General features: G+C 43.3%; 1 long non-coding RNA gene across 1 annotated transcript; it reads left to right on the top strand.

Moving 5' to 3' along the window:
* Nucleotides 1–209: 209 nt before the first annotated feature.
* LOC139748472 (uncharacterized) lies at nucleotides 210–14582 on the top strand. Its single transcript, XR_011712690.1, has 2 exons — nucleotides 210–3815; nucleotides 14527–14582. It is a non-coding gene; the product is annotated as an uncharacterized lncRNA (long non-coding RNA).
* Nucleotides 14583–24129: the final 9547 nt, after the last annotated feature.

Below are 24129 nucleotides of genomic sequence, written 5' to 3'. Positions count from 1 at the left end.
CTGTACCTTCAAGTCATTTTCTGCTTTACCTCCAGGTTGTCTGCTACTGTACCTCCAGGTTGTCTTCTGCTGTACCTCAATGTTGTCTTCTACTGTACCTTCAATCTCTTTCCTTCACCTCTAGGTTTTTTCTGTTGTACTCCAGGTTGTCTTCTGCTGCACCTACAGGTTGTCTTCTGCTGTACTTCCAGGTTGTCTCTTACTGTACCTCCAGGTTGTCATCTGCTCCACCTTCAGGTTGTCTTCTGCTACACTTACAGGTTTTATTCAGCAGTACCTCCAGGTTTTCTTCTGTACCTCCACGTTGTCTTCTGATGCACCTCCAGGTTGTCTTCTGCTGTAACTCCAGGTTATCCTCTGCTCCACATTCAGGTTATCTTCTGCTGCACTTAGAGGTTTGTATACTGATGTACCTTCAGGTTGTCTCCAGCTGCACTTCTAGGTTATCTTCTGCTGTACATCCCGGTTGTCCTCTCCTGTTCCTCCAGGTTCTCCTCTGCTGCACATTCATGTCTTTTGCTGAACCTCCAGTCTGTCTCCAGCACTTCCAGGTTGTCTTCTTTTGAACCTCCATGTTGTCCTCTGCTGTACCTTCAGTTTATTTTCTGGTATACCTCCAGGTTTTCTCCTGCTGCATCTTCAGGTTGTCTTCTGCTGCACCTCCAGCTTGTCTTCTGCTGTACCTGCAGGTTGTCCTCTGCTCCACCTTCAGGTTGTCTTCTGCTACACTTACAGGTATTATTCTGCTGTACCTCCAGGTTTTCTTCATCTGTATCTCCAGGTTGTCTTCTGATGTAACTCCAGGTTGTCTTCGTCTGTAACTCCAGGTTATCCTCTGCTCCACATTCAGGTTATCTTCTGCTGCGCTTACAGGTTGTATACTGCTGTACCTCCAGGTTATCTTCTGCTGTACCTCCAGGTTGTGCTCTGCTGTTCCTCCAAGTTGTCCTCTGCTGTACTTCCAGGATGTCCTCTGCTGTAACTCCAGGTTCTCTTCTGCTGTACCTTCAGGTTGTCTTTTGCTGTACCTCAAGGCTCTCTTCTGCTGTACCTTCAGGCTGTTTGATTCACTTTCAGGTTGTCTTCTGCTGTACCTCTAGGTTGTCTTGTGCTGTAACTTCAAGCTGTTTGCTTCACCTTCAGGTTTTTTTTCTGCTTTACCTCCAGGTCGTCTTCTGCTGCACCTACAGGTTGTCTTTTGCTGTACCCCCAAGTTGTCTTCTGCTGTACCTCTAGGATGTCTTCTGCTGCATCTCCAGGTTGTCTTCTGCAGTACCTCCAGGTTGTCTTCTGCTGTACTACCAGGTTGTCATCTGCTGAACCTCCAGGTTGTCCTCTCCTCTTCCTCCAGGATCTCTTCTGCTGCACCTTCAGGTCTTTTGCTGAACCTTCAGTCTGTCTCCTGCACTTCCAGGTTGTCTTCTGTTGAACCTTCAAGTTGTCATTTGCTGTACATTCAAGTTGCTTTCTGCTGTACCTCCAGTTTGTCTGCTATACCTCAAGGTTGTGTTCTGCTGCACCTCCAGGTTGTCTTCTGCTGTACCTGCAGGTTGTCCTCTGCTCCACCTTCAGGTTGTCTTCTGCTACACTTACAGGTATTATTCTGCTGTACCTCCAGGTTTTCTTCATCTGTACCTCCAGGTTGTCTTCTGATGTAACTCCAGGTTGTCTTCGTCTGTAACTCCAGGTTATCCTCTGCTCCACATTCAGGTTATCTTCTGCTGCGCTTACAGGTTGCATACTGCTGTACCTCCAGGTTATCTTCTGCTGTACCTCCAGGTTGTGCTCTACTGCTAATTCAAGCTGTCTTCTGCTGTACTTACAAGTTGTCCTCTGCTGTAACTCCAGGTTCTCTTCTGCTGTACCTTCAGGTTGTCTTTTGCTGTACCTCTAGGCTGTCTTCTGCTGTACCTTCAAGCTGTTTGCTTCGCTTTCAGGTTGTCTTCTGCTATATCTTCAAGCTTTTTGCTGCACCTCAAGGTTATCTTCTGCTATGCCTCCAGGTGAAGACTGTCTTCTGCTGTACCTTCAAGATGTTTGATTCACTTTGAGGTTGTCTTCTGCTGTACCTTCAAGCTGTTTGCTTGACCTTCACGTTTTTTTCTGCTGTATCTCCAGGTCGTCGTCTGCTGCACCTACAGGTTGTCTTCTGCTGTACCTCCAAGTTGTCTTCCGCTGTACCTCCAGGTTGTCTTCTGCTGCATCTCCAGGTTGTCTTCTGCTGTACCTCCAGGTTGTCTTCTGCTATACTACCGGGTTGTCATCTGCTGTACCTCCAGGTTCTCCTCTGCCCCAACTTCAGGTTGCCTTCTGCTACACTTACAGGTTTCATTCTGCTGTCAATACCAGTGTCGGTGTACTGACTAGCGTGAGCACTGTTGAGGGAATTTATGCCACTGAAATACGTCAAATGGCTGCAAGGTTGCAACAGGCATATCCAGAGGACCTGGAGGACTGCTATCCTGATGAATCCTTCATTATGTTCAGTGCACAAAGTGCAAGTCACATGTGATGACAAGACCCTTTATATGCACTTCGTGAACTAGACACTTCACAACTGGATGTGCTTTTGCCCAACATATGAGTTGCTTTGATTATTCATGCGACTATTATGGCGCCAAATGCTGGAGGGATCGAGCCATTAAAATATCTAGAAACATGCATTCCGCATTAGCGTTACTATAAGTTAACCCAGCATGCTATCGACTCCGTGATCAGCTTATATAGGATTTGTGTATAGTGTTATAATTTCATGCTTTACGTGTGAGGAATTAATGGTTTTAATATAGTGCCTGGCGCCCCAAGGTAGCTTAACTCACAGAGGGGCTCCACAAGTGAACACAGGTATAAGGTATCATGTGTTAAGTTCAATTCTGATATTTTCTATCACTGGCTGTCATACGTGTTATCTGCGTCTCTAGAGGATGGCGCTTTGATCATGCCGCTGGCATATCTGTCCAATCTAAAAAGATCAGTATGGAAAATGTTACTCTCCTAGACTAGTGTGGTGCCAGTCTATCATGAAAGTGATATATAGAACTCTACCTCAGCGATCAGATAGCGTTACAATAATCACCTGCTCTGCGTCTGATATCTCCTCTGATGACATTTTTTGATATTTTCGGCAGAGATGATAGGTTCCACCGAAATTTGAGATTCGAAAAGGTGGTGTTAATGGTCACAATAACACCATAAAAGATAGTACACATATTAATACAATGATCAAAATCAAAGCACTTCATTATCAGTATAAGTTCGCTTTACTATTAAGCACATTTTACTTAATATGTCACCTAGGAGAAAGTCTTTTTTTTTTACCCTAACCGTTCTCTACACGTTCTCCTTTACAAGTTACGAGCTTATCCATAAGATAGATTTAGTGGTGGCAATATTAACGCCTTCATAAAACCTATAGTAATCTAGGGTAGTTATCCTTCTCAAATACATTCTCCGTCGTTCAAATATGTGACGTCAGATGTTTATGTCAGTTGACCCAGAGCAATGGTGGCTTAAGGATTTATCCAGTGTGTGTCTGTGTTTGTACAATGGTTTTAAACCCATTTTTTTTGACAGTGTTACGGTGTGAGAACTGTCGACATACCAGTGGATATAAGAACAATGGCTAATTATCCTAAAGCGTCTTCATCTGGTGTACAAGACATTCAGAGAGTGTAAACATTCAGTTGTCGATGCCATGAAGATCACACACAAACAAGCGTTCGTCACAAGAGGCAGCCAAATGGAGGTCAAAGTATTATACTGCTATACATTTGGATAGAGAAGTCATGCTGAGGACGCTGCATGACCTGGACGAGGTAAGTAAGTTTTCGTTGAAATCATAAGACATGTTTGACGCTGGCGGTGAATCACTGAACGAAACCCAGGACGCAAGTGGGTGGAGCTGTTGCCATATGATTCATCGTCAAATCTTTATTATGCTTTACTTCTGGTGAAATTTATAGACGATACGAGTGAATAGTTATGTTATCTATACATTACGTAGAAGCTGTACATTTTTACATATGAGCATAAAGAATATACTTTGATTACGTGATTACGTATCGAGATATTTACTTTTTCATATACGTCTATTTAAAAGAAACTCTTAATGAACTTTGTATGACCATTTTGATGAAGAAATAGATAATTTTATCTGATATAGAGAGTATATTATCAGAAAAGACGTCAACATATTTGGTTGGTAGGATGAAGTACATGGAGACACCGAGACCGTGAGCGGGTGGGAGGGTGGGAGCCGTAGGCCTCAGACCTGTTAACACACTTCTGGATTCCAGCCCAAGTTTTCATCTCAATTTTTTTTACACGTTGTATTTATATATGTTGGTGACGTCACCTGATGTTCTGACGTCACTGTTCCATGATTAGGTCGGCCTGATGACGTCGACTTCAAAATGGTTTTGACGTCAGCATAGAAATGTTAGGAAGATTTGATCATATATTTCTTACAGTTCACTCTTTGTTAATGTTTCCTCCTGTGCTGCGTTACATAGGCTGAGTCTATCATTATCTTTTAGACCAGTGGATTTCACTCACGTGTACGTTTTTCATATGTTTCGTGGTATAAGGTTTATATTAAGTCTCTTTATAGTATCCTATAACGTGTTATAAGATGGGATCTTATATAATGATAATTCTTTTTTTTTTCAACAATACTGCCATTATTTATGACCCCTTGATATGCCTTACTATATAGTAACCTGTTGCCTCTTATTGAACCTACAGTATGTCCTCAACGGTACCTGTAGGTTGTGTTTCGCTGTAACTACTGGTCATCTTCTGCTGTACCTAATCTTCGTATTCTGCTGTACCTACAGGTTGTATTCTGCTGTACCTACAGGTCGTCTTCTATTGTACCTACAGGTCGTCTTCTATTGTACCTACAGGTCGTCTTCTACTGTACCTACAGGTCGTCTTCTACTGTACCTACAGGTCGTCTTCTACTGTACCTACAGGTCGTCTTCTAGTGTACCTACAGGTCGTCTTCTAGTGTACCTACAGGTCGTCTTCTAGTGTACCTACAGGTCGTCTTCTACTGTACCCACAGGTCGTCTTCTACTGTACTTACAGGTCATCTTCTACTTTACCTCTGTCTTCTACTGTACCTACAGGTCGTCTACTACTGTACCTACAGGTCATCTTCTACTGTACCTCCAGGTTGTCTTCTACTTTACCCACAGGTCATCTTCTACTCTACCCAACGGTTGTCTTCTACTGTACCTACAGGTCGTCTTCTATGCCTAGAGGTCATCTACTGTACCTACAGGTCGTCTTGTCCTGTGCCTTCAGGTTATCTTTTACTGTACCTCCAGGTTGTCTTCTACTGTACCTACAGGTCGTCTTCTACTGTGCCTCCAGGTCGTCTTCTACTGTACCTACAGGTCTTCTTCTGCTGTACCTACAGGTCGTCTGCTGCTGTACCTCCAGGTCGTCTGCTGCTGTACCTACAGGTTGTCTGCTGCTGTACCTCCAGGTTGTGCTCTGCTGTACCTCCAGGATGTCTTCTGTTCCACCCCCAGGTTGTCCTCTGATGTACTTTCAGGTTGTCTTCTGCTGTACTATCAAGCTGTTTCCTTCACCTCCAGGTTTCTCTTCTGCAGCACCTCCAGGCTGTGCTCTGATGTACCTTCAGGTTGTCTTCTGCTGTACCTTCAAGCTGTTTGCTTCACCTCCAGGTTTTGCTTCTACTGTACCTCCAGGTTGTCTTTTACTGTGCCTCGAGGCTGTCTTCTGCTGTACCTCCAGATTGTCTTCTGCTGTACATCTAGGTTATCCTCCGCTCCACCTTCAGGTTGTCTTCAGCAACACTTACAGGTTTTCTTCTCCTGTACCTCCAGGTTGTCTACTGATGCACCTCCAGGTTGTCCTCTGCTTCACCTTCAGGTTGTCTTCTCCTCCATCTTCAGATTGTCTTCGGATGTAACTCTAGGTTATCCTCTGTTCCACCTTCAGGGTATCTTCTGCTGCACTTACAAGTTGTATAGTGCTGTACCTCTAGGTTGTCTTCTGCTGTACCTTCAAGCTGTTTGCTTCACCTCCAGGTTTATGTCTGCTGCACCTCCAGGATGTCTTCTGCTGTACTTCTAGGTTGTCGGATGCTGTACCTCTAGGTTGTCTTCTGCTGTGCCTTCAAACTGTTTCCTTCACCTCCAGATTTTTATCTGCTGCATCTCCAGGTTGTCTTCTGCTGTATCTACAGGTTTTCTTCTGCTGTACTTCCAGGATGTCTGCTGCTGTACCTCTAGGTTGTCCTCTGTTGTACCGCTAGGTTGTCTTCTGCTGCATATCCAGGTTGTCTTCTACTGTACCTCCAAGTTGTCTTCTGCTATACTTCCAGGTTGTCCTCTGTTGTAACTCCAGGTTCTCTTCTGCTGCACCTTCAGGTCTTTTACTGAACCTCCAGTCTGTCTCCTGCACTTCCAGGTTGTCTTCTATTGAACCTCCAAATTGTCCTCTGCTGTATATTCAAGTTGTTTTCTGCTGTACCTCCAGTTAGTTTGATGCACTTCAAGGTTGTCTTCTGCTGTATTTCTAAGATACCCTCTGCTCCAACTTCAGGTTGCCTTCTGCTGTACTTCCAAGTTGTCCTCTGCTCCACTTCAGGTCATCTTCTGCTGCACTTACAGGTTGTATACTGCTGTACCTTCATGTTGTCTGCTGATATACCTCCAGGTTGTCTGATACATACCTCCAGGTTGTCTGATACTGTACCTCCTGGTTGTGCTCTACTGTACCTCCATGCTGTCTTCTGTTGTACCTCCAGGTTATCTTCTGCTGTACCTCGGGGTTGTCTTCTGCTGTACCTTCAAGCTGTTTGATTCACCTTCAGGTTGTCTTCTGCTGTATATTCAAGCTGTTTGCTTCACCTCCAGGTTTTTTTCTGCAACACCTCCACGTTGTCTGCTGCTGCACCTACAGGTTTTCTTCTGCTGTACTTCCAGGTTGTCTGCTGCTATACCTCCAGGTTCTCATCTGCTGTACCTCTAGGTTGTCTTCTGCTGCATTTCCAGGTTGTCTTCTTCTGTACTTCCATATTGTCCTCTGCTGTACATCCAGGTTCTCTTCTGCTGCACCTTCAGGTTTTTTGCTAAACCTCCAGTCTGTCTCCTGCACTTCCAGATTGTCTTCTGTTGAACCTCCAAGTTGTCCTCTGTTGTACAATCAAGTTGTTTTCTGCTGTACCTCCAGTTTGTCTGCTGCACCTCCAGGTTGTCTTCTGCTTTACCTTCAGGTTATTACCTGCTGTATCTTCAGGTTGTCTTCTGCTGCATCTTCAGGTTGTCTTCTGCTGCATCTTCAGGTTGTCTTCTGCTGCATCTTCAGGTTGTCTTCTGCTGCATCTTCAGGTTGTCTTCTGCTGCATCTTCAGGTTGTCTTCTGCTGCATCTTCAGGTTGTCTTCTGCTGCATCTTCAGGTTGTCTTCTGCTGTACCTCCAGGTTTTCTACTCCTGTACCTCCAGGTTGTCGTCTGATGCACCTCCAGGTTGTCTTCGGCTGTAACTCGAGGTTATCCTCTGCTCCACATTCAAGTTATCTTCTGCTGCGCTTACAGGTTGTATACTGCTGTACCACTAGGTTGTCTTGTGCTGTACCTTCAAGCTGTTTGCTTCACCTCCAGGTTTGTTTCTGCTGCACCTCCAGGTTGTCTTCTGCTGTAATTCCAGGTTCTTTGCTGCTGTACCATTAGGCCGTCCTCTGCTCCACCTGCAGGTTGTCTTCTGCTACACTTACATGTTTATACTGCTGTACCTCCAGCTTTTCTTCTGTACCTCCAGGTTGTCTTCTGATGCACCTCCAGGCTGTCTTCTGCTGTAAATCCAGGTTTTCCTCTGCTCCACACTCAGGTTATCTCCTGCTGCACTTACAGGTTGTATGATCCTGTACCTCCAGGTTATCTTCTCTTGTACATCTAGGTTGTGCTCTGCTGTACCTCCATGTCTTCCGCTGTGCCTTGGGGTTATCTTCTGCTGCACCTCCAGGTTGTGCTCTGTAGTTTCTCCAGGTTCTCTTTTACTGTACCTCATGGCTGCCTTCTGCTGTACCTTTAAGCTGTTTGATTCACCTTCAGGTTGTCTTCTGCTGTACCTCTAGGTTGTCTCTTGCTGTACCTTCAAACTATTTGCTTCACCTCCAAGTTTTTTCCTGCTGCACCTCCAGTTTGTCTGCTGCTGCACCTATACGTTGTCTGCTGCTGTACCTCCAGGTTGTCATCTGCTGTACTTCTAGGTTGTCTTCTGCTGCATCTCAAGGTTGTCTTCTGATATACCTCCAAGTTGCCTTCTGCTGTACTTTCAGACTGTCCTATGCTGTACCTCCAGGTTCTCTTCTGCTGCACCTTCAGGTCTTTTGCTGAAAACTCCAGTCTGCCTCCTGCACTTCCAGGTTGTCTTCTGCTGTGCCTCCAGGTTGTCTTCTGCTATATCTCCAGGTTGTCTTCTGCTGCACCTCCAGGTTGTCGTCTGCTGTACTTCCAGGTTCTTTTCTGTTGAACCTCCAAGTTGTCCTCTGCTCTACATTCAAGTCATTTTCTGCTGTACCTCCAGTTAGTCTGCTCCACCTACAGCTTGTCTTCTGCTGTACCTTCAGGTTGAGCTCTTTTCTACCTCTAAATTGACATCTATTCCACCTCCAGGTTGTCTTGTGCTCCATCTTCTGGTTGTCTTCTGCTGCACTTCCTGGTTGTCCTCTGCTCCACCTTCAGGTTGTCTTCTGCTACACTTACAGGTTTTATGCTTCTGTACCTCCAGCTTTTCTTCTCCTGTACCTCCATGTTGTCTTCTGATGCACCTCCAGGCTGTCTTCTGCTGTAACTCCAGGTTTTCCTCTTCTCCACACTCAGGTTATCTTCTGCTAACATTTACAGGTTGTATGATGCTGTACCTCCAGGTTATCTTCTGCTGTACATCTAGGTTGTGCTCTGCTGTACCTCCATGTTGTCTTCCGCTGTACCTCGGGGTTATCTTCTGCTGTACCTCCAGGTTGTGCTCTGCTGTTTCTCCAGGTTGTCTTTAACTGTAACTCATGGCTGTCTTCTGCTGTACCTTTAAGCAGTTTGATTCACCTTCAGGTTGTCTTCTGCTGTACCTCTAGGTTGTCTCTTGCTGTACCTTCAAACTATTTGCTTCACCTCCAAGTTTTTTCCTGCTGCACCTCCAATTTGTCTACTGCTGCACCTACACGTTGTCTGCTGCTGTACCTCCAGGTTGTCATCTGCTTTACTTCTAGGTTGTCTTCTGCTGCATCTCAAGGTTGTCTTCTGATATACCTCCAAGTTGCCTTCTGCTGTACTTTCAGACTGTCCTATGCTGTACCTCCAGGTTCTCTTCTGCTGCACCTTCAGGTCTTTTGCTGAAAACTCCAGTCTGCCTCCTGCACTTCCAGGTTGGCTTCTTTTGAACCTCCAAGTTGTCCTCTGCTGTACATTAATGTTGTTTTCCGCTGTACCTCCAGGTTGTCTTCTGCTTTACTTCCAAGTTGTCTGCTGCTGTATCTCCTGGTTGTCTTCTGCTCCATCTTCAGGTTGTCTTCTGCTGAATCCTCAGGTTGTCCTCTGCTGAATCTTCAGGTTGTCTTCTGCTGAATCTTCAGGTTGTCTTCTACTGAATCTTCAGGTTGTCTTCTGCTGCACCTCCAGGTTGGATTTTCCTGAATCTTCAGGTTGTCTTCTACTGAATCTTCAGGTTGTCTTGTGCTCCAACTTCAGGTTGTCTTCTGCTGAATATTCGGGTTGTCTTCTGCTACACCTCCAGGTTGTGTTTTCCTGAATCTTCAGGTTGTCCTCTGCTGAATCTTCAGGTTGTCTTCTGCTACACCTCCAGGTTGTCTTTTGCTGAATCTTCAGGTTGTCTTCTGCTCCATCTTCAGGTTGTCTTCTGCTGCATCTTCAGGTTGTCTTCTGCTACACTTCCTGGTCTTATTGTGCTGTACCTCCAGGTCTTCTTCTCCTGTACCTGCAGATTGTGCTCTGCTGTTCCTCCAGATTGTCTTCTGCTGTACCTCGAGGTTGTCGTCTGCTGTACCTTCAAGCTATTTCCTTCACCTCCAGGTTTTTTTTTTTTTTGCTGCACCTCCAGGTTGTCTTCTGCTACACCTATGGGTTGTCTTATGCTACACCTACTGGTTGTCTTCTGCTGTACTTCCAGGTTGTCTTCTGCTGTACTTCCAGGGTGTTTGCTGCTGTATCTACAGGTTGTCTTCTGCTGCTGCACCTTCAAACTATTTGCTTCACCACCAGGTTTTTTCCTGCTGCACATCCAGGTTGTCTTCTGCTGTACCTCCAGGTTGTCTTCTGCTGTAACTCCAGGTTGTCTTCTGCTTTACCTCCAGGTTGTCTTCTGCTGCAGCTACAGGTTGCCTTCTGCTGTACTTCCAGGCTGTCTGCTGCTGTACCTCCAGGTGGTCTTCTGCTGTACCTCTAGGTTGTCTTCTACTGAATCTCCAGGTTGTCTTCTGCTGTACCTCCAGGTGTTCTTCTCCTGTACTTCCAGGTTGCCCTCTACTGTACCTAAAGATTGTCATCTGCTGTATCTTCAGGTTGTCCTCTGCTGCACCTCCAGGTTGTCGTCTGCTGTACTTCCAGGTTCTCTTCTGTTGAACCTCCAAGTTGTCCTCTGCTGTACATTCAAGTCGTTTTCTGCTGTAACTCCAGTTAGTCTGCTCCACCTCCAGCTTGTCTTCTGCTGTACCTTCAGGTTGAGATCTTTTCTACCTCTAAATTGACATCTACTCCACCTCCAGGTGTTCTTGTGCTCCATCTTCTGGTTGTCTTCTGCTGCACTTCCTGGTTGTCCTCTGCTCCACCTTCAGGTTGTCTTCTCCTACACTTACAGGTTTTATGCTTCTGTACCTCCAGCTTTTCTTTTCCTGTACCTCCAGGTTGTCTTCTGATGCACCTCCAGGCTGTCTTCTGCTGTAACTCCAGGTTTTCCTCTGCTCCACACTCAGGTTATCTTCTACTGTACATCTAGGTTGTGCTCTGCTGTACTTCCATGTTGTCTTCCGCTGTACCTCGAGGTAATCTTCTGCTGTACTTCCAGGTTGCGCTCTGCTGTTTCTCCAGGTTCTCTTTTACTGTACCTCATGTCTGTCTTCTGCTGTACCTTTAAGCTTTTTGATTCACCTTCAGGTTGTCATCTGCTGTACTTCTAGCTTGTCTTCTGCTGCATCTCAAGGTTGTCTTCTGATATACCTCCAAGTTCCCTTCTGCTGTACTTTCAGACTGTCCTATGCTGTACCTCCAGGATCTCTTCTGCTGCACCTTCAGGTCTTTTGCTGCAAACTCCAGTCTGCCTCCTGCACTTCCAGGTTGGCTTCTTTTGAACCTCCAAGTTGTCCTCTGCTGTACATTAATGTTTTTCGCTGTACCTCCAGGTTGTCTTCTGCTGTACTTCCAATTTGTCTGCTGCTGTATCTCCTGGTTATCTTCTGCTCCATCTTCAGGTTGTCTGCTGCTGTATCTCCTGGTTGTCTTCTGCTGAATCTTCAGGTTGTCTTCTGCTGAATCTTCAGGTTGTCTTCTGCTGAATCTTCAGGTTGTCTTCTGCTGAATCTTCAGGTTGTCTTCTACTGAATCTTCAGGTTGTCTTGTGCTCCAACTTCAGGTTGTCTTCTGCTGAATCTTCAGGTTGTCTTGTGCTCCACCTTCAGGTTGTCTTCTGCTGAATCTTCGGGTTGTCTTCTGCTACACCTCCATGTTGTGTTTTCCTGAATCTTCAGGTTGTCTTCTGCTACACCTCCAGTTTGTCTTTTGCTGAGTCTTCGCGTTGTCATCTGCTCCACCACCAGGTTGTCTTCTGCTCCATCTTCAGGTTGTCTTCTGCTGCATCTTCAGATTGTCTTCTGCTACACTTCCTAGTCTTATTGTGCTGTACCTCCAGGTCTTCCTCTCCTGTACCTGCAGGTTGTGCTCTGCTGTTTCTCCAGGTCGTCTTCTGCTGTACCTCGAGGTTGTCGTCTGCTATACCTTCAAGCTATTTCCTTCACCTCCAGGTTTTTTTTTTGCTGCACCTCCAGGTTGTCTTCTGCTACACCTACTGGTTGTCTTCTGCTGTTCCTCCAGGTTGTCTTCTGCTGTACCTCGAGATTGTCCTCTGCCGTACCTTCAAGCTGTTTCATTCACCTTCAGGTTGTCTTCTGCTGTACCTTCAAGCTCTTTGCTTCACCTCCAGGTTTTTTATCTGCTGCATTTCCAGGTTGTCCTCTGCTCCCCCTTCACCTTGTCTTCTTCTACACTTACAGTTTTTATTCTGTCGTACCTCTCGGTTTTCTTCTCCTCTACCTCCAGGTTCTCTTCTGATGTACCTTCATGTTGTCTTCTGACACACCTCCAGGTTGTCTTCTGCTGTAACTCGGGGTTATCTTCTGCTGTACCTCCAGGTTGTGCTCTGCTGTTTCTCCAGGTTGTCTTTTACTGTACCTCATGGCTGTCTTCTGCTGTACCTTTAAGCTGTTTGATTCACCTTCAGGTTGTCTTCTGCTGTACCTCTAGGTTGTCTTTTGCTGTACCTTCAAACTATTTGCTTCACCTCCAAGTTTTTTCCTGCTGCACCTCCAATTTGTCTACTGATGCACCTACACGTTGTCTGCTGCTGTACCTCCAGGTTGTCATCTGCTGTACTTCTAGGTTGTCTTCTGCTGCATCTCAAGGTTGTCTTCTGATATACCTCCAAGTTGCCTTCTGCTGTACTTTCAGACTGTCCTATGCTGTACCTCCAGGTTCTCTTCTGCTGCACCTTCAGGTCTTTTGCTGAAAACTCCAGTCTGCCTCCTGCACTTCCAGGTTAGCTTCTTTTGAACCTCCAAGTTGTCCTCTGCTGTACCTTCAGTTTATTTTCTGCTATATCTCCAGGTTGTCTTCTGCTGCATCTTCAGGTTGTCTTCTGCTGTACCTCCAGCTTGTGTTCTGTTGTTCCTTCAAGTTGTCTTCCTCTGTACTTCCAGGTTGTCCTCTGCTGTAACTGCAGGTTCTCTTCCGCTGTACCTTCAGGTTGTCTTTTGCTGTACCTCCAGGCTGTCTTCTGCTGTACCTTCAGGCTGTTTGCTTCTATTTCAGGTTGTCTTCTGCTGTATCTTCAAGCTTTTTGCTTCACCTCAAGGTTATCTTCTGCTATACCTCCAGGAGAAGACTGTCTTCTGCTGCACCTTCAAGTTGTTTGCCTCACCTTCAGGTTTTTTTCTGCTGTACCTCCAGGTCGTCTTCTGCTACACCTACAGGTTCTCTTCCGCTGTACCTCTAGGCTGTCTTCTGCTGTACTACTAGGTTGTCATCTGCTGTACTTCCAGGTTGTCCTCTCCTGTTCCTCCGGGTTCTCTTCTGATGCACCTTCAGGTCTTTTCCTGAACCTCCAGTCTGTCTCCTGCACTTCCAGGTTGTCTTATGTTGAACCTCCAAGTTGTCATTTGCTCTACATTCAAGTTGTTTTCTGCTGTACCTCTAGTTTGTCTATTGTACTTCCAGGTTGTCCTCTGCTTAAACTTCAGGTTGCCTTCTGCTACACTTACAGGTTTAATTCTGCTGTCAATACCATTGTCGGTGTACTGACTAGAATGAGCCTTTGAAGACGCCAAAGGGGATTTACATTAATCCTTCAATTTTCCTCTAAATTTTTCAATGTCTCCATGCAATTCTCTTGCCCTTTGGCATCCCCAAAGTGGCATTAAAGTAAGCTTTCCAAATGTTTCTTTCCCTTTTGATGCCTCTCTGCCCCTGTAATTGCCTTTGGTGGCGCCAAAGGGGATTTAAAATAAATCTTTAATTTGTCTTTTTATTTTTGGATGCCACCATGCAACTGTATTGGACTTTGGCACCCCCAAAGGTATTTTAAGTAAACTTTTAATTAGGGTCTTTCCCTTTAGATGCCACTATTCCCCTGTAAAGGCCTTTGAAGACGCCAAAGGGGATTTAGATTAATCCTTCAATTTTCCTCTAAATTTTTGGATGTCTCCACGCAATTCTCTTGCCCTTTGGCATCTCAAAGTGGTATTAAAGTAAGCTTTCGAAATGTTTCTTTCCATTTTGATGCCTCTATGCCCCTGTAATTGCCTTTGGCGGCACCAAAGGGGATTTAAAAAAATCTTTAATTTGTCTTTTTATTTTTGGATGCCACCATGCAAAGGTATTAGACTTTGGAACCCCAAAACGGTCTGTTAAGTAAACTTTTAATTTGTCTCTTTCCCTTCAGATGCCACTATTACCCTGTAAAGGCCTTTGAAGACGCCAAAGGGCATTTAGATTAATCCTTCAATTTTTCTCTAAATTTTTGGATGCCTCACCGCAATTCTCTTGACCTTTGGCATCCCCAAAGTGGCATTAAAGTAAGCTTTCCAAATGTTTCTTTCCCTTATGATGCCTCTATGCCCCTGTAATTGCCTTTGGCGGCGCCAAAGGGGATTGAAAATAAACCTTTAATTTGTCTTTTTAATTTTGGATGCCACCGTGCAGCTGTATTGGACTTTGGCACCCCTAAACGGTCTTTTATATAAAATTTAATTTATCTCTTTCCCTTCAGATGCCACTACTCCCCTGTAAAGGCCTTTGAAGACGCCAAAGGGGATTTAGATTAATCCTTCAATTTTCCTCTAAGATTTTGGATGCCTCCACGCAATTCCCTTGCACTTTGGCATCCCCAAAGTGGCATTAAGGTAAGCTTTGCAAATGTTTCTTTCCCTTTTGGTGCCTCTATGCCCCTGTAATTGCCTTTGGTGGCGCCAAAGGGGATTTAAACTAAAGCTTTAATTTGTCTTTTTATTTTTGGATGCCACCATGCAAAGGTATTGGACTTTGGCACCCCTAAACTGTCTTTTAAGTAAACTTTTAATTTTTCTCTTTCCCTTCAGATGCCACTATTCCCCTGTAAAGGCCTTTGAAGACGCCAAAGGGAGAGTTAGATTAATCCTTCAATTTTCCTCTAAATTTTTCGATGCGTCCATGCAATTCTCTTGCCCTTTAGGCATCCCCAAAGTGGCATTAAAGTAAGCTTTCCAAATGTTTCTTTCCCTTTTGATGCCTCTATGCCCCTGTAATTGCCTTTGGCGGCGCCAAAGGGGATTTAAAATAAACCTTTAATTTGTCTTTTTATTTTTGGATGCCACCATGCAACTGTATTGGACTTTGGCACCCCCAAAGGGTATTTTAAGTAAAATTTTAATTAGGGTCTTTCCCTTTAGATGCCACTATTCCATGTAAAGGCCTTTGAAGACGCCAAAGGGGATTTAGATTAATCCTTCAATTTTCCTCTAAATTTTTGGATGTCTCCACGCAATTTCTTGCCCTTTGGCATCCCCAAAGTGGTATTAAAGTAAGCTTTCGAAATGTTTCTTTCCCTTTTGATGCCTCTATGCCCCTGTAATTGCCTTTGGCGGCGCCAAAGGGGATTTAAACTAAATCTTTAATTTGTCTTTTTATTTTTGGATGCCACCATGCAAAGGTATTGGACTTTGGCACCCCTAAACGGTCTTTTAAGTAAACTTTTAATTTGTCTCTTTCCCTTCAGATGCCACTATTCCCCTGTAAAGGCCTTTGAAGACGCCAAAGGAGAGTTAGATTAATCCTTCAATTTTCCTCTAAATTTTTCGATGCGTCCATTCAATTCTCTTGCCCTTTGGCATCCCCAAAGTGGCATTAAAGTAAGCTTTCCAAATGTTTCTTTCCCTTTTGATGCCTCTATGCCCCTGTAATTGCCTTTGGCGGCGCCAAAGGGGATTTAAAATAAACCTTTAATTTGTCTTTTTATTTTTGGATGCCACCATGCAACTGTATTGGACTTTGGCACCCCCAAAGGGTATTTTAAGTAAACTTTTAATTAGGGTCTTTCCCTTTAGATGCCACTATTCCCCTGTAAAGGCCTTTGAAGACGCCAAAGGGGATTTAGATTAATCCTTCAATTTTCTCTAAATTTTTGGATGCCTCACCGCAATTCTCTTGCCCTTTGGCATCCCCAAAGTGGCATTAAAGTAAGCTTTCCAAATGTTTCTTTCCCTTTTGATGCCTCTATGCCCCTGTAATTGCCTTTGGCGGCGCCAAAGGGGATTTAAAATAAATCTTTAATTTGTCTTTTTATTTTTGGATGCCACCATGCAACTGTATTGGACTTTGGCACCCCAAAAGGGTATTTTAAGTAAACTTTTAATTAGGGTCTTTCCCTTTAGATGCCACTATTCCCCTGTAAAGGCCTTTGAAGACGCCAAAGGGGATTTAGATTAATCCTTCAATTTTCTCTAAATTTTTGGATGCCTCACCGCAATTCTCTTGACCTTTGGCATCCCCAAAGTGGCATTAAAGTAAGCTTTGCAAATGTTTCTTTCCCTTTTGATGCCTCTATGCCCCTGTAATTGCCTTTGGCGGCGCCAAAGGGGATTGAAAATAAACCTTTCATTTGTCTTTTTATTTTGGATGCCACCGTGCAGCTGTATTGGACTTTGGCACCCCTAAACGGTCTTTTATATAAAATTTTAATTTATCTCTTTCCCTTCAGATGCCACTACTCCCCTGTAAAGGCCTTTGAAGACGCCAAAGGGGATTTAGATTAATCCTTCAATTTTCCTCTAAGATTTTGGATGCCTCCACGCAATTCCCTTGCACTTTGGCATCCCCAAAGTGGCATTAAGGTAAGCTTTGCAAATGTTTCTTTCCCTTTTGGTGCCTCTATGCCCCTGTAATTGCCTTTGGTGGCGCCAAAGGGGATTTAAACTAAAGCTTTAATTTGTCTTTTTATTTTTGGATGCCACCATGCAAAGGTATTGGACTTTGGCACCCCTAAACGGTCTTTTAAGTAAACTTTTAATTTGTCTCTTTCCCTTCAGATGCCACTATTCCCCTGTAAAGGCCTTTGAAGACGCCAAAGGGGAGTTAGATTAATCCTTCAATTTTCCTCTAAATTTTTCGATGCGTCCATGCAATTCTCTTGCCCTTTGGCATCCCCAAAGTGGCATTAAAGTAAGCTTTCCAAATGTTTCTTTCCCTTTTGATGCCTCTATGCCCCTGTAATTGCCTTTGGCGGCGCCAAAGGGGATTTAAAATAAACCTTTAATTTGTCTTTTTATTTTTGGATGCCACCATGCAACTGTATTGGACTTTGGCACCCCCAAAGGGTATTTTAAGTAAACTTTTAATTAGGGTCTTTCCCTTTAGATGCCACTATTCCCCTGTAAAGGCCTTTGAAGACGCCAAAGGGGATTTAGATTAATCCTTCAATTTTCCTCTAAATTTTTGGATGTCTCCACGCAATTCTCTTGCCCTTTGGCATCACCAAAGTGGTATTAAAGTAAGCTTTCGAAATGTTTCTTTCCCTTTTGATGCCTCTATGCCCCTGTAATTGCCTTTGGCGGCGCCAAAGGGGATTTAAACTAAATCTTTAATTTGTCTTTTTGTTTTTGGATGCCACCATGCAAAGGTATTAGACTTTGGCACCCCAAAACGGTCTGTTAAGTAAACTTTTAATTTGTCTCTTTCCCTTCAGATGCCACTATTCCCCTGTAAAGGCCTTTGAAGACGCCAAAGGGGATTTAGATTAATCCTTCAATTTTTCTCTAAATTTTTGGATGCCTCACCGCAATTCTCTTGACCTTTGGCATCCCCAAAGTGGCATTAAAGTAAGCTTTCCAAATGTTTCTTTCCCTTATGATGCCTCTATGCCCCTGTAATTGCCTTTGGCGGCGCCAAAGGGGATTGAAAATAAACCTTTAATTTGTCTTTTTAATTTTGGATGCCTCCGTGCAGCTGTATTGGACTTTGGCACCCCTAAACGGTCTTTTATATAAAATTTTAATTTATCTCTTTCCCTTCAGATGCCACTACTCCCCTGTAAAGGCCTTTGAAGACGCCAAAGGGGATTTAGATTAATCCTTCAATTTTCCTCTAAGATTTTGGATGCCTCCACGCAATTCCCTTGCACTTTGGCATCCCCAAAGTGGCATTAAGGTAAGCTTTGCAGATGTTTCTTTCCCTATTGGTGCCTCTATGCCCCTGTAATTGCCTTTGGTGGCGCCAAAGGGGATTTAAACTAAAGCTTTAATTTGTCTTTTTATTTTTGGATGCCACCATGCAAAGGTATTGGACTTTGGCACCCCTAAACGGTCTTTTAAGTAAACTTTTAATTTGTCTCTTTCCCTTCAGATGCCACTATTCCCCTGTAAAGGCCTTTGAAGACGCCAAAGGGGAGTTAGATTAATCCTTCAATTTTCCTCTAAATTTTTCGATGCGTCCATGCAATTCTCTTGCCCTTTGGCATCCCCAAAGTGGCATTAAAGTAAGCTTTCCAAATGTTTCTTTCCCTTTTGATGCCTCTATGCCCCTGTAATTGCCTTTGGCGGCGCCAAAGGGGATTTAAAATAAACCTTTAATTTGTCTTTTTATTTTTGGATGCCACCATGCAACTGTATTGGACTTTGGCACCCCCAAAGGGTATTTTAAGTAAACTTTTAATTAGGGTCTTTCCCTTTAGATGCCACTATTCCCCTGTAAAGGCCTTTGAAGACGCCAAAGGGGATTTAGATTAATCCTTCAATTTTCCTCTAAATTTTTGATGCCTCCACGCAATTCTCTTGCCCTTTGGCATCACCAAAGTGGTATTAAAGTAAGCTTTCGAAATGTTTCTTTCCCTTTTGATGCCTCTATGCCCCTGTAATTGCCTTTGGCGGCGCCAAAGGGGATTTAAAATAAACCTTTAATTTGTCTTTTTATTTTTGGATGCCACCATGCAACTGTATTGGACTTTGGCACCCCAAACGGTATTTTAAGTAAACTTTTAATTAGGTCTTTCCCTTCAGATGCCACTATTCCCCTGTAAAGGCCTTTGAAGACGCCAAAGGGGATTTAGATTAATCCTTCAATTTTTCTCTAAATTTTTGGATGCCTCACCGCAATTCTCTTGCCCTTTGGCATCCCCAAAGTGGCATTAAAGTAAGCTTTCCAAATGTTTCTTTCCCTTTTGATGCCTCTATGCCCCTGTAATTGCCTTGGCGGCGCCAAAGGGGATTTAAACTAAACTTTAATTTGTCTTTTTATTTTTGGATGCCACCATGCAAAGGTATTGGACTTTGGCACCCCAAACGGTCTTTTAAGTAAACTTTTAATTTGTGTCTTTCCTTCAGATGCCACTATTCCCCTGTAAAGGCCTTTGAAGACGCCCAAAGGGGATTTAGATTAATCCTTCAATTTTCCTCTAAATTTTTGGATGCCTCCACGCAATTCTCTTGCCCTTTGGCATCCCCAAAGTGGCATTAAAGTAAGCTTTCCAAATGTTTCTTTCCCTTATGATGCCTCTATGCCCCTGTAATTGCCTTTGGCGGCGCCAAAGGGGATTTAAAATAAACCTTTAATTTGTCTTTTTATTTTTGGATGCCACCATGCAACTGTATTGGACTTTGGCACCCCCAAAGGTCTTTTAAGTAAACTTTTAATTACGGTCTTTCCCTTTAGATGCCACTATTCCCCTGTAAAGGCCTTTGAAGACGCCAAAGGGGATTTAGATTAATCCTTCAATTTTCCTCTAAATTTTTGGATGCCTCCACGCAATTCTCTTGCACTTTGGCATCCCCAAAGTGGCATTAAGTAAGCTTTCAAATGTTTCTTTCCCTTTTGATGCCTCTATGCCCCTGTAATTGCCTTTGGTGGCGCCAAAGGGGATTTAAACTAAAGCTTTAATTTGTCTTTTTATTTTTGGATGCCACCATGCAAAGGTATTGGACTTTGGCACCCCTAAACGGTCTTTTAAGTAAACTTTTAATTTGTCTCTTTCCCTTCAGATGCCACTATTCCCCTGTAAAGGCCTTTGAAGACGCCAAAGGGGAGTTAGATTAATCCTTCAATTTTCCTCTAAATTTTTCGATGCGTCCATGCAATTCTCTTGCCCTTTGGCATCCCCAAAGTGGCATTAAAGTAAGCTTTCCAAATGTTTCTTTCCCTTATGATGCCTCTATGCCCCTGTAATTGCCTTTGGCGGCGCCAAAGGGGATTTAAAATAAACCTTTAATATGTCCATTTATTTTTGGATGCCACCATGCAAAGGTATTGGACTTTGGCATCCTCAAAGGGTATTTTAAGTAAACTTTTAATTAGGGTCTTTCCCTTTAGATGCCACTATTCCCCTGTAAAGGCCTTTGAAGACGCCAAAGGGGATTTAGATTAATCCTTCAATTTTCCTCTAAGATTTTGGATGCCTCCACGCAATTCCCTTGCACTTTGGCATCCCCAAAGTGGCATTAAGGTAAGCTTTGCAGATGTTTCTTTCCCTTTTGGTGCCTCTATGCCCCTGTAATTGCCTTTGGTGGCGCCAAAGGGGATTTAAACTAAAGCTTTAATTTGTCTTTTTATTTTTGGATGCCACCATGCAAAGGTATTGGACTTTGGCACCCCTAAACGGTCTTTTAAGTAAACTTTTAATTTGTCTCTTTCCCTTCAGATGCCACTATTCCCCTGTAAAGGCCTTTGAAGACGCCAAAGGGGAGTTAGATTAATCCTTCAATTTTCCTCTAAATTTTTCGATGCGTCCATGCAATTCTCTTGCCCTTTGGCATCCCCAAAGTGGCATTAAAGTAAGCTTTCCAAATGTTTCTTTCCCTTTTGATGCCTCTATGCCCCTGTAATTGCCTTTGGCGGCGCCAAAGGGGATTTAAAATAAACCTTTAATTTGTCTTTTTATTTTTGGATGCCACCATGCAACTGTATTGGACTTTGGCACCCCCAAAGGGTATTTTAAGTAAACTTTTAATTAGGGTCTTTCCCTTTAGATGCCACTATTCCCCTGTAAAGGCCTTTGAAGACGCCAAAGGGGATTTAGATTAATCCTTCAATTTTCCTCTAAATTTTTGGATGTCTCCACGCAATTCTCTTGCCCTTTGGCATCACCAAAGTGGTATTAAAGTAAGCTTTCGAAATGTTTCTTTCCCTTTTGATGCCTCTATGCCCCTGTAATTGCCTTTGGCGGCGCCAAAGGGGATTTAAACTAAATCTTTAATTTGTCTTTTTGTTTTTGGATGCCACCATGCAAAGGTATTAGACTTTGGCACCCCAAAACGGTCTGTTAAGTAAACTTTTAATTTGTCTCTTTCCCTTCAGATGCCACTATTACCCTGTAAAGGCCTTTGAAGACGCCAAAGGGGATTTAGATTAATCCTTCAATTTTTCTCTAAATTTTTGGATGCCTCACCGCAATTCTCTTGACCTTTGGCATCCCCAAAGTGGCATTAAAGTAAGCTTTCCAAATGTTTCTTTCCCTTATGATGCCTCTATGCCCCTGTAATTGCCTTTGGCGGCGCCAAAGGGGATTGAAAATAAACCTTTAATTTGTCTTTTTAATTTTGGATGCCTCCGTGCAGCTGTATTGGACTTTGGCACCCCTAAACGGTCTTTTATATAAAATTTTAATTTATCTCTTTCCCTTCAGATGCCACTACTCCCCTGTAAAGGCCTTTGAAGACGCCAAAGGGGATTTAGATTAATCCTTCAATTTTCCTCTAAGATTTTGGATGCCTCCACGCAATTCCCTTGCACTTTGGCATCCCCAAAGTGGCATTAAGGTAAGCTTTGCAGATGCTTCTTTCCCTATTGGTGCCTCTATGCCCCTGTAATTGCCTTTGGTGGCGCCAAAGGGGATTTAAACTAAAGCTTTAATTTGTCTTTTTATTTTTGGATGCCACCATGCAAAGGTATTGGACTTTGGCACCCCTAAACGGTCTTTTAAGTAAACTTTTAATTTGTCTCTTTCCCTTCAGATGCCACTATTCCCCTGTAAAGGCCTTTGAAGACGCCAAAGGGGAGTTAGATTAATCCTTCAATTTTCCTCTAAATTTTTCGAAGTGTCCATGCAATTCTCTTGCCCTTTGGCATCCCCAAAGTGGCATTAAAGTAAGCTTTCCAAATGTTTCTTTCCCTTTTGATGCCTCTATGCCCCTGTAATTGCCTTTGGCGGCGCCAAAGGGGATTTAAAATAAACCTTTAATTTGTCTTTTTATTTTTGGATGCCACCATGCAACTGTATTGGACTTTGGCACCCCCAAAGGGTATTTTAAGTAAACTTTTAATTAGGGTCTTTCCCTTTAGATGCCACTATTCCCCTGTAAAGGCCTTTGAAGACGCCAAAGGGGATTTAGATTAATCCTTCAATTTTCCTCTAAATTTTTGGATGTCTCCACGCAATTCTCTTGCCCTTTGGCATCCCCAAAGTGGTATTAAAGTAAGCTTTCGAAATGTTTCTTTCCCTTTTGATGCCTCTATGCCCCTGTAATTGCCTTTGGTGGCGACAAACGGGATTTAAACTAAATCTTTAATTTGTCTTTTTATTTTTGGATGCCACCATGCAAAGGTATTGGACTTTGGCACCCCTAAACGGTCTTTTAAGTAAACTTTTAATTTGTCTCTTTCCCTTCAGATGCCACTATTCCCCTGTAAAGGCCTTTGAAGACGCCAAAGGGGATTTAGATTAATCCTTCAATTTTTCTCTAAATTTTTGGATGCCTCACCGCAATTCTCTTGACCTTTGGCATCTCCAAAGTGGCATTAAAGTAAGCTTTCCAAATGTTTCTTTCCCTTTTGATGCCTCTATGCCCCTGTAATTGCCTTTGGCGGCGCCAAAGGGGATTTAAAATAAACATTTAGTTTATCTTTTTATTTTTGGATGCCACCATGCAACTGTATTGGACTTTGCCAGCCCCAAAGGGTATTTTAAGTAAACTTTTAATTAGGGTCTTTCCCTTTAGATGCCACTATTCCCCTGTAAAGGCCTTTGAAGACGCCAAAGGGGAGTTAGATTAATCCTTCAATTTTCCTCTAATTTTTTCGATGCCTCCATGCAATTCTCTTGCCCTTTGGCATCCCCAAAGTGGCATTAAAGTAAGCTTTCCAAATGTTTCTTTCCCTTTTGATGCCTCTATGCCCCTGTAATTGCCTTTGGCAGGCGCTAAAGGGGATTTAAAATAAACCTTTAATTTGTCTTTTTATTTTTGGATGCCACCATGCAACTGTATTGGACTTTGGCACCCCCAAAGGGTATTTTAAGTAAACTTTTAATTAGGGTCTTTCCCTTTAGATGCCACTATTCCCCTGTAAAGGCCTTTGAAGACGCCAAAGGGGATTTAGATTAATCCTTCAATTTTCCTCTAAATTTTTGGATGTCTCCACGCAATTCTCTTGCCCTTTGGCATCCCCAAAGTGGTATTAAAGTAAGCTTTCGAAATGTTTCTTTCCCTTTTGATGCCTCTATGCCCCTGTAATTGCCTTTGGCGGCGCCAAAGGGGATTTAAACTAAATCTTTAATTTGTCTTTTTGTTTTTGGATGCCACCATGCAAAGGTATTAGACTTTGGCACCCCAAAACGGTCTGTTAAGTAAACTTTTCATTTGTCTCTTTCCCTTCAGATGCCACTATTACCCTGTAAAGGCCTTTGAAGACGCCAAAGGGGATTTAGATTAATCCTTCAATTTTTCTCTAAATTTTTGGATGCCTCACCGCAATTCTCTTGACCTTTGGCATCCCCAAAGTGGCATTAAAGTAAGCTTTCCAAATGTTTCTTTCCCTTATGATGCCTCTATGCCCCTGTAATTGCCTTTGGCGGCGCCAAAGGGGATTGAAAATAAACCTTTAATTTGTCTTTTTAATTTTGGATGCCTCCGTGCAACTGTATTGAACTTTGGCACCCTAAACGGTCTTTTATAAAAAATCTTAATTTATCTTTTTCCCTTCAGATGCCACTACTCCCCTGTAAAGGCCTTTGAAGACGCTGAAAGGGGATTTAGATTAATCCTTCAATTTTCCTGTAAGATTTTGGATGCCTCCACGCAATTCCCTTGCACTTTGGCATCCCCAACAGTGGCTTTAAGGTAAGCTTTGCAGATGCTTCTTTCCTATTGGTGCCTCTATGCCCTGTAATTGCCTTTGGTGGCGCCAAAGGGGTTTTTAAACTAAAGCTTCAATTTGTTTCTTTTTTTTGGATGCCACCATGCAAAAGTATTGGACTTTGGCACCCCTAAACGGTCTTTTAAGTAAACTTTTGATTTGTCTCTTTCCCTTCAGATGCCACTAATCCCCTGTAAAGGCCTTTGAAGACGCCAAAGGGGAGTTACATTAATCCTTCAATTTTCCTCTAAATTTTTCGAAGTGTCCTGCAATTTTTTCC

The sequence above is a fragment of the Panulirus ornatus genome, unplaced genomic scaffold, assembly GCF_036320965.1.
Source record: "Panulirus ornatus isolate Po-2019 unplaced genomic scaffold, ASM3632096v1 CTG_4456_pilon, whole genome shotgun sequence".
NCBI lineage: Eukaryota > Metazoa > Arthropoda > Malacostraca > Decapoda > Palinuridae > Panulirus > Panulirus ornatus.
Note: the sequence above shows the minus strand (reverse complement) of the source record. Positions and strands in the feature narration are given on the sequence as shown.